This window comes from Protopterus annectens, chromosome 3.part0, assembly GCF_019279795.1.
Source record: "Protopterus annectens isolate FY-2018-M chromosome 3.part0, PAN1.0, whole genome shotgun sequence".
In the NCBI taxonomy this organism is placed as follows: domain Eukaryota; kingdom Metazoa; phylum Chordata; order Ceratodontiformes; family Protopteridae; genus Protopterus; species Protopterus annectens.
In genome coordinates this window covers 102455179-102474293 of record NC_056731.1, presented here as the reverse complement: position 1 = coordinate 102474293, position 19115 = coordinate 102455179, and the positions used below count along the sequence as shown (strand labels likewise).

General features: G+C 38.6%; 1 protein-coding gene across 3 annotated transcripts in view; it reads left to right on the top strand.

Annotated features, from left to right (window-relative positions):
* RAPGEF5 (Rap guanine nucleotide exchange factor 5) overlaps positions 1-19115 on the top strand; it is a 1983710-nt gene that overhangs the window by 260197 nt on the left and 1704398 nt on the right. The window lies entirely within an intron of this gene.

The window sequence follows — 19115 nt, the reverse complement described above, 5'->3', positions numbered from 1 at the left end:
ATCTTACCCATTATGCAGACTTGCCATGGTTGTCTGAGGTATAGCTTTTCAAAGTCAAAGTAAACTTTATTGTCATTCAGAAATCACACAAGTGCAAAAACTGAATGAAATTCTGTATCTCCAGACTCAATGTACAGACAACATATAGACTATTTTCACAGAGATTTACACACGTAAAACCCAGCTATTACATTATGGACATGCAGGTAGACAGACTAATATTGCACATAATTAGAAACACATTTTAGCACTTTTTGAACTGAACACTTAGTTGCATGAGACTTTAGTACCACTTAACGTTAACTTTAGTAGACTTTTTTAGCACAATCTTACTCTGCAGGAATCTTTACATACCATCGGAGCAAAATTGTGTGACAGACAAGCTGAGCAATACCAGAACAAACCCTTATGAATGGAAATTGAATGAAATTGAATTAGGGGACCTTCCAGGAATTGATCCAGCTGTGGAGAACACATTTCAAGACCCCCCCCCCCCCCCCCCCCCCACTGACAAAAATAATTTGGCAAAATTCTGCTCCAGGACTTCATGCAAGAAGGCTTGGAAGACGGATGCTTTTTCTTTTCCTTGGATGGGAATGTTCCTTTATGCTTTTCCACCTTTCCCCCTAATATCCAGAGACATTATGAAGATTCAGAAGGACACTTCAAAAGTCTTTGTAGTGACTCTGTTCTAAGCCAAGGGAGAGCAGTTTTCCCTTCTTTTGGAAATAGCCAAGAGCAAATACCACAAGCTTCCTCACAGAGTGGAGCTGCTCATATAGGACAAGAAGTGTTTGATACATTCCAGCCCCAGACAACTGCAACCAACTGCCTGAGTTATATAATCTTAATACCTTTTAGTCATCTGTTTTTGAGCGCATGCACCCACTGTTAAAGGAGACAAGAAAACCTGCTGCTAGAAAATCTTATATTAGCAAATGGAAAATATTCTCTAGTTGGTGCCATGGCAGAAACCAACACCATTTCAGGGCTAGTGTTTCTCTGGTTCTGTATTATTTGTGTGGGTTGCTATCTTTTGGCCTGTCAAACTTGCCCTTCATTTGTCAGTCATTTCAACGCGTCTCCCATGGATCATATGAAATGGTTTTTGAAAGGGGTGTTGTATACAAGGCCTTTTAGAAAGCAGATGGCTACTCTCTGGGATCCTAATTTTGATCTAGAACTAACTCTTGCTACATTTGAACCAAATCATCAAGCTGACTTAAGATTCTTAACATGGAAGAGATGCTCTAATCTTTGCAAGGAGAGTATCTGAGTTGCAGTCCCTTATGGTCAGTTAGCCTTATCTCATTTTCCACAAATATTAGGGTATCCCTGAGAGCTAATCTTTCATTTATTCCTAAAGTGGTACCCAAGTTTGCTTTCAGCCAAACTATCCATCTCTCTGTTTTCTTTTCAGAATCTAAAAATGAGGGAGAAATGATATTCGGTATCTTGGGTACCCACAGACAACTCGAGTACTATTTTGACAGGAAAAAATCTTTTGTGAACTCTGATCAGTTATTCATTTATTGTGAAGGTAAATAAAAAGGGCAACTTGTGTCAAAGCAGACCATTTCCAAGCAGTTGTCTCATGCCATTACTTTTTGTTGTACCCACCTCAGCAAGGCAATTTCAAGCAGTGTCAAGACACAGTCTACCAGAACCTTGACAATTTCATGTGGCTTTTTGGAAAGGGCTGGACTCTAGAAATATTCTAGAAGCAGAAACTTGGTCCTCTGCAGATACTTTTGCAAAGCACTATACATTAGATTCCTTCCCCGTGTCTAAGAAAGGGTGTGCTAGGATCATTCTCTAGGGTCTTCTGGATCCTCAGCCTAATCAGCTTAAGGTATGATAAGCTACCCAAATAACTTCATTATAATTTTGAGAGTAGTACAGTTGTGTAAGTAAATTTACCATGAGAGTAGATATTTAAATGATCACTGCTGTAGTAGCCACTTCCTCCTTCCGTCCCCCTTATTTTTGTTACTAGGGTGAGTACTTTTAGTTGTAATTTCCTAGCATTGCTGTTTTCAAGGCTTTAGCCTCCCTCTCTTTTGACATGAAAGATCTGAAAAGCTTGGTACCCAAAGCACTCTTTTTAATCAGCACAGCTCAAGCTAATGGTTTGGTTGCATGGAAGGTTAGCGCCCTTGAAGATTTGAAAGTTAGCCAGTTGTTTATATCCTTAGCAGGATGCAACCCATATGGTGAAGGCTACTGCCACGGTGATCCTTTGAACTTATACTGTTATGGTAAGTTTACTTAACACAATTTTACCTTTTACTTTTTTGGGTGTAGTATACCAGAAGTAAGGAACAAAACTCAGGAAGATATCTTCTCCTACAGTAAGTGGCATTTGAATTTACTTTCAGCCAAACTGTCCATATCTTTACATAACCTAAACATTAGGGAGAAAGGATATTTGATATCTTGGATATCTAAGGCAACTTGTACTTTTTGTTGTCCATGTGTCTTGAAGAGGACCAAATTTAGTATTGGGTAGGAAATACTACATAAGGACTTTGTTTAAAATTATACAGTTTTTGATAAAGCATCCTTTATTTTCCAGTTTTAAGAATAAAATATTAGCCCATATTTGTATTGGTTTTGAAATTAAGATAAGTCCCTTAAAAAGGCTTTAGAGACATGAACCATGAAACAGTGGTGGAACTGAATGATTTGCAGTAACAAAATAATTTTGTTGAAGTGTCTATAACATATTATTGAATAATCAATTTAGTTGACAAAATGGATGGTATCTATAAAACACTATCTGGAATGTAATTAATCCAGAAATTTGAACTTGGAAAAGAAGCAACCAGAAAAGATGGCACATGCTGGTTGCTTTATATCTAGTTCTATGCATAGTAATTGGAAATATTTAATTATTTAAGTTTGCTGGTGAATCTGAAACCTATTATTATTTTATTTGTTGAGGTTTCAGCTTTTTGTAAAGATGTGAAGAATAAAATGATATTTGCTATGATGGTAGCAGAAAGATTACTTTTTGCAAATTGGAAAACATTCTGTTTATCTCAGTTTTCTAGTTTTTCATGATATAACATTTCTGGAAAACAATGACGTGAAATATATAAACGAGGTATGAAACTGCACCTCGGGGCTTCTCTTTTTTCACATTCAGACTTTGTACATGGGAATTCATGGACTCTGGATTGTTTTCCCTACTTTGTGTTGATGCATGGATTCATTTTCTGGTAGTGTGCTGTGAAAGGGAAAAAGAACAATAAAAAAGGAGAGTATTGTAAAACGTGAACCACAAAAACTAAGCAGAAAGACAGCACTGAAATGAGGTTTATGGCTTTTAACATCTGTTGTATCAAAGACATTAAGAATGTGTTTGTCTTAAGAGTTCAGAATATACATTTTTTTAAAGAGATGAGACTTCTGTGCAGTGAAGAAGTTTTGATAGAGATTGATGAAGATGGAATATGTAATAATGGAGACATGAAATGTGCAGTGTTTTAATTACATTGAATGTTATTGTGTAGAATGTAGGAAAAGTGTGGCAACTCAAGCTAGTGGGGATGTTAATGGCTAATGTGGTAGTACAGCTTTACTTTCAGTTTCATATAGACCTGTTGTAAGAAGAATGAGAACCCCCTCTGTACTCAACATGTCTTTATTTTTAGGTAGAGAATTTCACCAGGAAATGAGAATTTGCAGAATTTTTAAATTACAAGATTAACAGAGCATATTTAGAGTGTGTGTGTTTTCATAAGAGCTAGTTACTTGTATTAAGGGGATGATTATGACCAGGAGTATGCTTTGTACTTAAATGGCTCAGGTTATAGAAAATTGGAAATGTAGGGATTATCTGATAAAAAGTTATTTTGTACTGCTGTGTAGTGGAATAATAGTCAGTTGTCTTCTTTCGGCTTTTTCCCAGTTAGGGGTTGCCACAGCGGATCACCTGTCCGCTCATGATTGGCAGTGGAGTTTTGCGGTGTTGAGTTGCCAGCCCAGCGCCCGACCTTCCACAGAAGGCACACACGCACTCACGCCTAGGGCCAATTTAGACTGTCCAATCCACCTACAAGCATGTCTTTGAGATGTGGGAGGAAATTGGAGCACCCAGAGAAAACCCACAAGACCAAAGGGAGGACATGCAGACTCCACACAGAAGGCACCCCATCCGAGGATCGAACTGGAGAAACTCTTGTTGTGAGGCAACAACACTAACTGCTGCACCACCGCGGCCACCCAGTGGAATAATAGTGTATAATGAAAATGGAGTACAAGTTAAATATGCTCTTGTTGCCGAAACAGCTGATCAAAGATAGTGGGTTCAGGAGGTTATTGGAATAGAAATTGGTTTAGGATATGTTTAATACCTATTGCTGATGGACAAGAGTTAAGGGAATGTTTAATAAAATTATTAATAAAACAAAGAAGGGAGCCATGTGGTTATAGCAAAAATGGGTATGAGGTTGATCATGTAATTAAAATTCAACCCTCATAGCAGGTGTGACATGAAAATCAATGATAGAGAAGTACAGTTTTCAATTATGTGAAAAAGCAAAAAAAGTGTTTTCAAAATAACCTGCATGTTTTTGGACAGAGACATGAAAATAAATTATTTGTCTTGTACCTTGGAAGTGAAATGAGTTCATATAGTGGAATCTGCTTGTGTATCAGAAGCACTGTGACAAGAATGGAAGTCAGATTGATGGACACCTTCTGTTTATTGAAGTTGTAGCATTGACTGTAAACTAGATTCTGGTGCAAAGTGGGTAGTGTTACCCTGAAACTTCTTTTAAAACTTTGGAGCTACAAAACACTGAACAGAGAACTGTATGCTTATTAATCTATTCTGTCCACCAAATAAAGCCACTGGGTTGAAAACTGCTGATGCAAGTCTACAAAATAAAAAATACCAATGAGGTTTTCAAATTGCAACACTTAAATAAGTTACTTTGCCTAATACTTTGTTTATTTTGCTTGGGAAAGCTTGGATTGGTAAAATAAATTTGCAGAGTAGAAACAAAGGTGCAAATATACAAAATGATGTATATAGTCACAGAAATGTCTTATACTGTGAAGGCCAAGTGCAATAATATTCATCAGTATTGTGCTAAATTAACTACAGGACTTATGAAGATTTCCAAGACAACATCACACAAATGTATGCTAGTGCTTTGCCACAGATGCAGTTTCCTAGGAGAGTGCCAGTGGCTGTCTGAAGTAGAACAGGACTTTAGGCAAATGGGACTCTTATGTTTTGTTAAGAGGCGATTAGAGCCAACTGAATGGGTGAATAGTTTTGTCACTGTTATGAAGCAAGAAAGGATCTGCATTTTGTTAAATGGGAACTTTGAGTGAAGTGATTAAAATATACTATACACAATTGTTTATATTTGAATTCTTAGTCTCAGTAGCTCCAAATGTTGTTTCAGTACTAATTGCAAACTAGGGTTTTGAGTATATAAGTTAGATGAAGCAGACTCCAAATTGTGCCCATTTGGTACACCACTGGGAAATTATAAATCCTTCTGACTTCCATTTGCTAATTCATCCATTACAGATGTAATCTGAAAGGTTGTTGCACAGGTATTTGAATGCTTGGAAACTTGTAAATTTAATTGATGATCTATTAGTGTGAGACAAGACATAAGAAAAGTATGACAAGAGACTAATACAACTATGAGACCCATCAAGAATATATAATGTCATAGTGCGTATAAAACAAGAGTGACAATGTAGCTCAAAATAAGTCCCATGATATAATACATTCATCCCTGACTAACTGATCCCAATATCTCACGTTCCTTTGGGGAAGTTGTAGTTTTTTCAAATATTTAAAAAAAAAAACAAAAAAAGGGAGAGTGAACTTTGCACAAAGAGTATGTGTCTGTAATAAAGTAACCCCTTATTACTCTACTTTTCACTATCTCCCCTATTGAGAAAAGTTTGAATTTCAATGAAGATGTGCAGTAGCTGAGTACAAGTTCTCGTAACCCCCTTCTCACAATAAATTTGGAGATTATCTTTACAAGTTTACCAAAACCTTTTTCAGTGGGAGGAACAGGTAAACTGTGGGGAGTACGTAGTATAAGAGAATTACATACCATATAACTGCTAGAATCCACTGCAGCTGGTTGACATAGTCTTGTTGAATACTGAATATGCTCTTTGGCCTTATTCAGTAACGCTTGAAAAGAATATTCCAGTATTTCGTATAGTGTAGATGAAAAAAATCAGCCCTAGATGAGTTAGGGCCTATTAGAAATGAATACTGCAAGAATAACTTATCACTAGGGACCAATTACCTCTAATGGTTTTAGATTTTGAGGTATTGATTTTGTATTCTAGGAATGTTTCAACTGTTCTAGTAATTGTCAGTCAGGATGCATCCATTTCTGGATTTACAAGATAACTGTGTAGATAATCTGCATAAAGAGAGAATTAATGCTGTTTCCCAGGGATAGAATATCCCTCAGTCTGGCCACCAAAGGTTCCAAACATGGGTTAAGTAATGGGAAAAAGCAGACAACATTGCATAATGCCTCTGAAGAGCTCAACATTCTATTTTCGGCCTAGCTTGAGAACCATAATATAAAGCCCTGATTAAGTTAACATATAAAGCAGGAAAGTCCATATGATTCAGGATGCAGAACAGCTTTAACCAGTCATCAGGATCAAACACTTTCTCTGCTTCCTTGTTTAAAATCATTAACTGTGCCTTCAAATATATTTGCATGGTCTAATAGTAGAGATGTTTTCAAAACTTCTTTGCTGTTGTATTTTCACCGATAAAACCAGACTAGTCATGATAGATAAGAGATTGGAGAAATATCACTCTTCTCTTGGCTATAACTGTCATAAATAGTTTATAGCTATTTTGCCCTAATCCTCCCACAGGGGGGAATTACAGAGGAATGCTCTACTTTGTGATTGGCCCCCGGTCTACTTTATGCCTACTCACCAATTCTGAAATGTCTCCAAAAAGCCGCCAGGTTGAAAAGAAAAGTCATTCTCATTGCACCTTACTGGCTTCAGCAAGTTTGTTTTCCCTTCCTGTGGCCTCACTTACTTTACCAACCTTAGATTCTGGATCTGATTCCAGACCTCCTGTCTCACCTAATGGATATGCTCCATCCAGGCATTTCAAACCTTAGGCTGATGGCCTGGTTTCTCCAGTTCCATTAGTAGCCAGACAGCCAATGCTGTCTTCCCCTGTGCAACATATTCTGTTATCTACATACAAGTAAATGGAAAAGTTTCATTTACGGGGCACATCAATATCATGTTAAGCCTTTTTCAGCACCAACACATAACATACTCACGTTTTTAGCTATACTTTTTTAAAGAAGGGGCTAGTTCCTTAACCATAAAAGTGCAGTTAGCAGCAGTATCAAATTTTCACATTGGATTCAAAGGTTCCCCAGTGGCTTGTCATAAATTGTGCAGAGCTTTCTTGAGAGGCACTCTTACTTTTGAGACCTCCATTTAAAGACCCTACATCCCCCATGGGATCTCAATCTGGTACTACAGGCTCTAATACATTCTCCCTTTTGAACCAGCAGCTAAATGTGACCTTAAGTATCTTACTTGGAAAACTGTGTTTTTAGTAGCCATTATGTCTGCTAGATGAATTTCGGAGATTCAAGCCTCATCTTCAAAACCTCCATACTTCATATTTTATGAGTGTTAGTAGTGTGATGCTACGAACTAATGCCTCCTCCCTTCCCAAGGCAGTGTCAGAATCTAATATCAATCAATCCATTAAATTGACACTATTCTTCCCTAATTTTGCAAACAGGGGTGAATACATGTTACATTTATTGGATGTTCATAGACAGTTATGTTTTTACCTGCGCAGAACAAAAGCCATCATAAAAACAGATCAGTTGTTCATTTCCTTTGCAGGACTAAAATTGGGTAAACCAGTCACAAAAGTAACCTTACTCAGATGGCTAACTGATTGTATTTCATTTATCTATAGTAAATTTGGTATTACCTTACCACAACCGATACAAGCACACTCAATTCTGTCCGGAGTGACCATAGACGACATATTTGCAGCAGCAACTTTGCCTGCTCCCCATACTTTGATTACTCATTACAAATTAGATCTGGCCTTTAAGGATAAAGCATCATTTGGTTCAACTGTGTCAGGAATGTCCTTCCTTAGTGTTCACCAGGGATTATAGGTAGCTGAGGACTCTGTCCCATCAGTTGAGTATATAATGAAGATTGTCAACAAAAAATATAGAAGTTATGTGCTTAACATAATGTTCCAACTATGTTGACCCTTTTCATTGTTCCTCAGCTTCCTGCCCACCAACCCCCATCCTTTCTGTTCATAATCTTTTGGATGAATGAGCTCTTAGAGGAACATCATTATCCTTTATACTGAGCTCCAGATATAGTGTTCTATACTGAGCACGTACAAATTTTACATCTCCTATATTTATGCATGTTAAACATTTCTTGTCTGGTGGTAGCTTAGGGTTGGTGCATTATGGGTAAGGGAGGAGCTTGTAAGCTTTTTGGTTGTCACAAGCTTTAGTAATGGCAGAGTCAGATCCGAGGATCAGATCCATATCCATCAGTTGAGGAAGAATGAAAATGGACAACACAGATTGCACATTATGGCAAGCACATAGCTTTTTGACTATGGTAATGGCTCAAAGAGAACATGCTTTCTATATACAGTGATTGCCCCTCTTCTCCTGTCATTGAGGTAGGCAGAAAAATACCAAACATAACCACCTTAACATATTCTCATGCTATTTCTCTGATAGTGGAGTCTCTTGAAGTAAAATAAATGCAGGTTATAATTTCCTATTGTATGTCATTATTTTAGATTCTTTAACTGAAGTTTGACAGTCCATTAATGTTGTATGACAAAATACTTTAATGGTAACTGCAAAAAATTAATACACAAACTTCAGAGAGCAAGTTCTAAGAAAATATAGTGAAAACCAATTTAAACAACTTACTGCACTCCAACCTAGTGCCCCCCATGGCCACATATTAACAAAAATGTGAAGAACATACTCTTATCAGCACCCAATGTGTTTGAAAAAAGTATTGAAAACATTCAAGTCTGACTCTAGAACAGTGAATTACCTTGTAGAAAAATGAAGTAAAATATTCAAACTAAGCAATATAAATAACTGTGTAAAAGCATAATATCTTCCAAGGAGGAATTCAGTCGTCTCTAAATGAACAAGAAATTATATCAGAACACAACATCACAAGATGTGGGAGAAATTCAAAATGTCAGCCCTCTTATTAGATAAATGAAGTCCAATAGTTAGCTTACAAGTGTGCATTCCCATCTGCAGCTGCCATAAACACTTTGTGTAATTTATGAGCATCTACTAGTTTAGTAGGTATTTGCCCAGTGTTAAAGAAGTTGTCATAGGAATTAAAAGCCATTTGTGAGGACATAAGTTCTTAAACTATTTTTTTTAATTCATGCAAGTGACTCAGTGGGAGGAAGAAAAGTTCTTCTAGAAAGATGGTATAACCAATCAGCTTGTGAATTACTCCTACAACCAATCAATCAGTGAAATTACTAAATAAGTGTTCTCACCAATCCTAATGCAAAACATAAACTTTATCAGTAGTTGCTAAGAAAAGAATGGGAACCCCGTCTAACTATGGATAAATTCAAATTTTAATAGTCATTACTAACAAGCATTCATAGTAAAGAAGTGCTGATAATGCAATGTATTTTATATATTACCAGATAAAACAAAGCTACAAATTTCAGAGCACATTCAAGTGCCCAAATTCCATAAATCACAATGTTACAAAATGCTTGAATAAACTTCATAAAGAGCAGATATAACAGAGTGCATGAGCTCTTGTTGCATGTCACATAAAAGTCAGAGAAGCTGTAAAAGCAAAAAAGGACATTGTTGTCTTATCTGACATTTTTTTTTAATAATGGAAGTGGTTCCTTAGAGTGAAGAGATAAATGCAAGAAGTCACCGCCACTCATCAGATAGCCATTGCTTAGGTTTGTTCATTGAAGATTACATGTGTAGCCTCAAAAGCACTACTTCTGCCATAGCAAGCGTATCAGATATTCCTGGCACCCAAACCTTGAGCCAAGTTGAATCTAATAAACAGCACTTCCAGATATTTTCTGGAAATGTTGTCAATGCAGGCTGAAAATAGGCTTTTCTAGCTCTTTGTTTTGAGGGAGTGGCCATTATTATCAAAGAACCAAGAGCCAGATACAGTTATTACTTCCCAAGGTGACCAGATCATGGAAAGTACACCAATATTGGTGTGGTAATCCGTGTTGTAAGTTGAGTGGAATAAAGACATGGTGAGCTTAATCAATGAATAGGTCTCTCAGTTCAAGCTTGATCCATTTAATAATTTTTTTGTTGAGTAAGTTGTTTGCAGTTACCTAGTTCCTACCTTTCAGGTATACCAGAGAAGATAATGTGATTTCTCCTGTTATGGTCTCCAATGTCAATGAGGTTGCCTCCACTACATTTCAGATGGCTCTCCATGAGCTATGCTTTCCCCTTAGGATCACTCATATAATTTTCCAAAGATTATAGCTAATTAGAGTTCAGTGAGAAAGGCAACTCAATTTCTTTCAGACTTACTGATATAATACAATGAATTATTTTCATTTCAGTGATAAGGTGGACAAACTTCTTATCTAAGCTGCCCATATCATTAAATATTGTTGAGGCATGTGAAACTGGAGCAGGGGGAACCCTCGCACAAACTAGTGACTTGCAGAGTGGTAGGAATATTAGGATGCTTATCTACCCTTCAAGCTAGTTCTCATGTTTGTCATTCACCCCCCATAGATTGTAATTTTTTTTTTTTTTACTTTATTCAGCTGCTCTTACGGTAACTGTGTTCTACCTACTTTATTACTTCATTTCGCTTTGCTGTGTGCTAAGTATTCATTTGCTCTTATTCTGCTGCATTTGTTACTGCTTGTTAGTAGCCTGATTAAATTTATCTGCTATTCTAAGTATCTTAGTTTTGATTTTAGCACTTGTGCTTCAGGCCGGTTATTTTACATTGAAGAAGGTTTTTTGTGGTCTCCACGCTTGTGGACATGCCCTTATCAAAACCCTCTCGCTATAAGTCCACCAAGTATTCAGAACACTATGTCTGGACAATTCTCGTCAGTTTCTCCTGCTAGCCTGGTTGACACGGACATACTGAGACAGTGTAGCAACTGCTTCATGGTCACTGACAGCCCTCTTCTCCTAGCATCCTAGCACATAATTCTTCTACTTGCAAGAAATGCATCTACATCATTAACCTGGAATCCATGCACTCTCGCACCACAGTCAGCACTCCTGACAAAGAGGAGCTTGCCAGCACAAACACCACACCACCCACATCACATAGCCAAGCACAACATACACCCACCTGTGCAGAGGTCCTCTAAAAACATACCTAATAAGCAGACACCCCCCCAAACATACTTACAAACATTCCACACACAACACCAAACACATAATACACAGCAGACAACACACCAGTGTCTCACAAACACAGCCCATAAGGAATAACAATAAACAAATGCAGCCCATAAGGCATAACAATAAACCAAGCATACTAGTCATTGGTGACTCAGTTGTGAGACACACCAATGTCCCCCTCACCAGGCTCGACAAGGAGAAGATCATGGTCAGTTGTCTGTCAGGTGCCAGAATCCGTCACATCACACACGCACTTAAGTCTCTCCACAACAGGTACAAGTATGAATCTGTCATTATCCATGTTGGTGTGAATGATTTGAGACGTACCTCCCTGGACTACATGAAGAGAGAGATGAGTAAGAGAGAGATGACTGAGCTCTGAGTATGTGTCCCAGGCAGGAATGACCTAGCCAAGCTTTAAGCAGCATCCTACCCTCACCAAGAATGATACCCCCACAGTACCAACAAAAAGTAATTCACTTCAACAGTTAGCTTAGTTTCTGGTGTCTTTCCAAGAGGATCCAGTATCTGGCTGCCTGGGATGATATGGTTGACAGGCCTCAATGCTTTGCCAGAGATGGCCTCCACCTTTCACCCCTGGGATTCCAGATCCTGGCTAAGGCTCTTGTCTCCCCCATTGTGCCTTTTTTAGACTATATCCCAAAGACAAATCTCCCAACATACATGATATATCAAAAAGCAAATTGATGGTCACGCTGTTTAACGCTAGGAGCCTTTACTTGAAAATGCACTCACTGGAGGCTCTCCTTGCACTGGAAGATGACGATGTCTGTGCGGTCATGGAAACTTGGTTCAGGGCTGCAGAGAGCAACCTTTACTTACCAGGCTATACCTTATTCCACACATTCCAATCCCAAAATGACATCAGGAAGACTAAGGGTGGTGGAATCTCTAACTTCATTAAGGACAGGTGCACCTCCAGACTGGTTTGCCCGCATGATGCACTGGAATTACTGCAAGTGCAACTGACAGTTGGAAAACACCCATCCAAGTTATAGCAAGCTATAGACCCGCCTCCATGACTCAGGACACCCACTCTTCCTACCTGGACCTACTTGACTCCATCAAGGTACCCCCTAACGCCATGATCCTTGGTGACTTCAACTAACCCACCATAGACTGGGTGAACTATTCCTGCACTAATGCACTCACCCAACTATTCTTTGACTTCATCAATTCTAATGCACTAGACCAGCTTGTCTCAGCCCTCACAAGGGGGAGATAACATTCTGGACTTGGTTCTCACCAACATGGGTGACTGCTGAACCACTCCCATAGTATGTTGTTCTCAGCTCAGATCAGATCATCGGTCTGTCTCATTCAAAGTTTCTACCCCCCGCAAGCCATAACCAGGCTAAAAAACCTCTCAGAAGCTAAGGGAGGGTATCAGTAGCTTCACACCACCGCTCCCTTCAGAGGATGCAGGCAACTATGCTGAACAGTACGCCAATGCAGGATACCAGCACCTGTACAAAATGCATGGACTCAGCCATACCCAACAGGAATAAAACTTTCTCAAGAAAACACAAACCTGTCTGGTGGACATCTATCAACAGGCTTTACAACAAAAGGAAGACACTGTTGTCCAAGTGTAAAAAGAAACCAATTCCAATTTGGAAAAACTCCCACCTCGGCCTCAACAAACAAATCAGATCACTAGTGAAACCTCCAAAGCCAATTATGAATTGAAACTAGCCCCTGAAACAAGGGGAAATCACAAAGCCTTCTTCAGTTCCATCACAAACCTCCATGGCAAGGCCAAGGTTTGTTCCGAATTAGTACTTAGTGGTACCACTTGCACTGATCCTGTGACTTAGCCAGCCTTCTTAGCAGATAGGTTCAGTGCAAACTTTACCCCCTATCCCCCTCAAAGGCCCATACGACATCCACAATACTTGTCCCACATCTCATATCTCCATAGATCAAGTGTTAAAGGCCCTATCCAAGGCAAAGAACACAGCTTCCATGGGACATGATAGTATCCCAGGCTGTATTCTGCACCATCTCTAGCAAGAACTAGCTTCACCATTGAGCACCTTATTCAACCACAGCCTAAGTACAGGCTTCATTCCAGCAGAGAAGAGAACTGCCATTGTCATCCCCTTGCACAAAGTGGTGCCACTACTGACCCTGGAAACTTATCACCCCATTAGCTTGACAAATCTGATCTGTAAAGCCATGGAGTGTATTATTATGGATCTCATAAACAAGGACATAGATAATCTCCAAGCCCTTGACCCCACCCACTTTGGATTCATCAAGGGCAGATCTTGCTTGTTGAACCTGGTTGAATTCTTTGAGACTGTCACCAAGGTACTGGATGAGGGAAAGTCTGTACATACACCTTACCTTGACTTGGCCAAGGCCTTTGACACCATCCTTCACTCAGGCATCATCAAAATGCTAAGACAACTTTGCATTAATCCCTTTGTCATCAGGTGGGTGGCCAACTGGTTCACCGATAGGTGCCACAAGGTCAAAATAGGTGCCTCCACCTCGGATAGCAGACCTGTCACTAGTGGTGTTCCCCAGGGATTTGTCCTGGGACTCCCAACTGTTTGGCATCTACTTCTTGGAGTTCCAGGCAGTCTACATGGTATTGTACAGATTGCTCAGATGTGGTCTGTGTCTTGCCTACAAGGCAGTATTGGAACCTGCCCTACTAGAGATGCTCCATATCTGTAAGTCTAACTCCTCATGCATTACCCACTCGAAAGGCTAAATCTAATGTACAACATCAACAAAACCTTCTGGAGAGACAGGTTTGTCTCCCGGAGGTTGCCCCGTCTCTGGAATAGACTTCCTAAACATGTCAGAGTACCTAGCTGACCCTCTTCAAGTGCAACCTTGATGAGTGGATGGGAAACCACAGATTTGTCCCAGGGGTTCCACCTGTGTCCCTCACTGACAGGGGTGACAGGTGCTGACTGGGCTTTCTTTTTATGGGGATAAACTCTTGGCTAGGCTTGTAAGGGCCCCACGGTCATTAGCCTAGTAATCTCCTATGATCCTATGTAGCCAAGAGGCAATGAAATAATGAGAATCTGTATTAAAAAATCATTGATGAAAACATTGTTAATGGGTGATTGTGTGGAGGGAATGCCTCTGAGAAGAATGATCTCTTATCTCTATCTTTACTGGAAGTATTCATTGCAAGTAAATGTTGATCAGAATGGAAAAGGAGCTGTGATCCTTCAAGAGAACACACAATTTGCCTCTTTATCAAGATTCTTTACACATGCACGAGAGAGATATAGTCATATAGAAAAGGAGCTGTTGGCAGTAGTGTATTTTATGTGAGAAATTCTAATATGCATTTGGTGAAGATGAAGAGAAACTAATCACAAACTGTTGCAAGGTATATTCATAAAGTCCCTTGACTAAGGCACTTCCAGAATTGCAGAGGATATAACTTAATCCAAAGAGATCTAAAAGTTGAAATAATACCAGCCAAGGGATTGCAAATAGCTGCTAATTTGATTAAAACATATTTACAAGAATTCTATCAAATCTTCAGGCTTCTTAAGACTCTTTTTGTGATGCTGCAGTTACCAACAATAAAAGAAAAAGAAAAACGTTTTTTTGAGAGGTACTGACACTAGGAAATGAAAATACTGAGAGAGATCACAGAAAAAAAATGTTGGTCTGACCAAAAGTCATCAGTAGGTAAGCAATTCAATTTAATTGTTCTTGCAAGGAAGGAATAACTTTTAACTGGAGCTTGATGTTCATAGCTGCCAAAATAATAATTCTCAATCCGTTAAAAGATGCTTAAGATGATGACTTGTATCTGATAGTAGTCAAGGGCAAAGAAAGAGCAAAGGATGTAATTTGTGAGCAGGAATATTGATGGAGATAGAGAAAACAGGACAGGTTTGCACCAGGTATGATTCTTACCATAACAACAACTAAAAGGAAGAGGTGCCAGCTTGCCCATACTAGATTGTCCAATTTGTTGAGTAGAGCAGGATTTGGATTCAGATAAAATGCGATACAGGTCTCGCATCACTCCAGTGACTATTATCAGTTCCTAGAACTAATCATACTGACAAAGACAACAAGTTTGTGTGATCATTTCATTAACATCTATATCTTTGGGACAGAGAATATCAGACAATGGTCTACACCATAGAAGCCAAGAATTCCGAAAATCGATGCATGAGTGGGGGTGTTGGTGTGTGTACTGGCAAGTCTGTTTGACTATGATGATGATGGAAAGTTAAGAAAACTATCCAGACAATGAAAAGTCCCATGAGGAAGGCCTAAATAATTCATTGCAGGGACACAATCCCTCACCAGCTCACAGTTATTAATAGGCAGAAGGATGCAAAGCAAATTGCTTACTGCAGCTGCATTCTTTCATCTTGAAAATCAATGCAAATACAGCATATGCTGAAAAAATAGGAATGCGTCTATGTACAGTGGATATAAAAAGTTTACACACCCCTGTTAAAATGCCAAGTTTTTGTGATATAAAAAAATTAGACCACAATAAATCATTTCAAAACTTTTCCCACCTTTAATGTGACCTATAACCTGTACAATTCAATTGAAAAACAAACAAATCTGTTAGGGGGAAAAATATAAAAAATAAAAAACGTACAATAAGCTGGTTGCATAAGTGTGCGCACCCTTAAACTAATACTTGTTAAAGCACTTTTTGATTTAATTACAACATTCAGTCTTCTTGAGTAGGAAGGAGGCAAGCAGCACACAAACAGGCCCAGGTGTCCACAGTACAAAAAAAAAAAACACAATCCACCAAGAAAAGCACTGGGGAAGCTAAGAAAGTTCTTTTTAGAGTAGTTAAAATTTAATGTTTGCTATTCGTCCCAAAGACTTCATCAGAAATAATAAAATACACTTCCAAATCACTTTTAAACTGTTAAAAAATCATTTGACCAATCAGATCATCTCATTAATAAGTTAATTAAATACATAAAAACAATTAAAGACATACTACAAAAAATATGCTTCTCAAAGTGTCCACACAGTTAACACAGTTTAAAACACAAGGGCATTCACCCCTGTATATTCACTTTAGTAATTTTCCTATTTTTTTAAGAAACATTTTGTGTTCATCATATCATTCAGACCAGGGGGTAAATAAGAAGCAGGTTTAATCTGCTATTCTGCCTCTCTTTGTTCAACATAATTTCTAAAGTCCCCTCCCCTAAGGTTACATTTAACAAACTTCCACTATAGAAAAAGTGAATTTCTTCTAGATAGAACATGTCAAGAATGCTTAAAAAGGGCATTGTTGCTATTTTTTGTTTTTATAGCATACAAGTGCTTCTTGGGTAGGAGTCTGTCAGCATGGCACATCTTAACTTGGCAATATTTGTCCACTCTTACTTGCAAAAGAGCTCCAAATCTGTCAGATTACAAGGGCATCTGTTATGCATTGCCCTCTTCAGGCCACCCCACAGATTTTCTGTTTTAGCTCTGGACTCTGGCTGGGCCATTCCAAAACTTTAATTTTCTTCTGGTGAAGCCATTTTTTTGTTGATTTGGATGTATGCTTGGGGTCATTGTCATATTGAAAGGTGAAATTCCTCTTCATCTTCAGCTTTCTAGCAGATGCCTGAAGGTTTTGGGCTAGAAGTGACTGGTATTTGGAACTGTTCTTAATTCCCTCCATCTTGACTAAAGCCCAGTTCCAGCTGAAGAAAAGCAACCCCAAAGCATGATATTGCCACCACCACCATGCTTTACCGTGGGGATGGTGTTCTTTTGTTGATGCGATGTGTTGTTTTTGCGCCAAACGTACCTTTTGAAATTGTGGCTATAAAGTTCAACCTTGGTCTCATCAGACCATAACACATTTTCCACATGCTTTTGGGAGACTTAATGTATTGTTTTGCAAATTTTAGCCAGGCCTGGATGTTTTTCTGTGTAAGAAAAGGCTTCCGTCTTGCAACCCTACCCCATAGCACAGACATATGGAGAATACGGGAAATTGTTGTTACATGTAGTACACATTGTCACACGTAGTACACAACCAGTACTTGCTAGAAATTCCTGCAGCTCCTTCAGTGTTGCTGTAGGTCTCTTGGCAGACTTCCTGACCAATTTTCATCTTGTCTTTTCATCAATTTTGGAGGGATGTCCAGTTTTTTTCAACGTCACTGTTGTCTGATATTTTCTCCACTTTTTAATGACCGTCTTCACTGTGTTCCATGGTATGTCCAATGCTGTAGAAATTTTTTTGTTCCCTTCTCCTGACTGATACCTTTCAACAATGAGATCCGTGTGATGCTTTGTAAGCTGTCTGTGAACCATGGCTTTTGCTGTAGCAGGCAACTGAGTAAATGTCAGGAAAATCCTACTAGGACAGCTGAACTTTATTTGGGGTTAGAGTCTCTTTAATTGATGGTAAGTGTGTACCCATCTCTCTCTCTCTCTCTCTCTCTCTCTCACTCTCTCACGCACACACACACACACACACACACACACACACACACACACCAGGCATAATGGAGTGTCTAACAACTTTTAAAGCTCATCAGCACTTGTGTTCTATCTGTTGAAGTGTTGTTAAAGCTTGTAACATTCTAAAATATTCCATGTTCCTATTCTACTTTATCTGTGAGTAGTATTAGGGCAGCTAAACCTCCATGTATTACAAAGAAAACTTGATCAGGTCTGAATCCAGTCAAGATGTGGATGACAAGAAACTTTGCTTCTCTCTTTAGGGGAATTCTTAACCTCTGTCTCAAATATATACAATTACGGTCAGAGATTCTGTTACAATATTGTATTTATATGGAGGTGATCTTCATATTCTTGGGCCAGTAAAGAAAAATGCTGTGCAAGTACAAGTGACTGATGTGAGGAAATTGTGTTGGACTTTAGATTCCTTGTAAAACTCTCACTTTAGTGCTGTGCATGGAAAAGTTGAACATAACATTGCGAACCTGTCTTGATAGTAATCCAGTTATGAAAGTTGTGTTCCACTTGAATTCAGGGAAGAACACTTGTAACAAACCCAGTCAGTCTCTACCAGTGCACAAGGGTGATAATGTATGCAATAATTATGTGGTTCAGACATATTAGATATACTCACATTTTCTAGTATATTCCCGATATAAGATTTTTATTCATTGATCCATGGCATAGCCTATTTGAAATCCCTCAACCAGTATTTTAGACCTTGTATATCTATTTCATTCATCATCCTTGAATTTATTCCAAAGTACATATTCATGTCACATCATTTCAGCTGAGTACATTTTATTGTACATCTTCATATGTCCAAATACAGATGTATCTTAGCAGTCTACTTTCCTCTTCACTTTTATGACATTTCAATACTGAAATAGGTGCTGTTATGCAAGCTCAGTGCTGAAACACTGCAAGAAGAAAACAATTTCAAAATGTAAGATTTAAGTTTTGACATAGCAAACAATACCTGTAATATTTGCCATGGCTGGGAGCTGTACAGGGTTTCACTCTTTCCTTACCATGCATTTGATCTAAAGGTAAACTTGGCCATTTGGGAATAAATCCTGCATGACTGTGGATACTGTCAGGTGCTGTAGCTATAATGAGGATTTATATGAAAATGCATTTCCCAGGTAGTCTGGGGAGGGGAAATGCATTTTCTAGCTTCTTCTCCCAAGGCATGGCCAGTTGTACTGAAGTAATAATTTC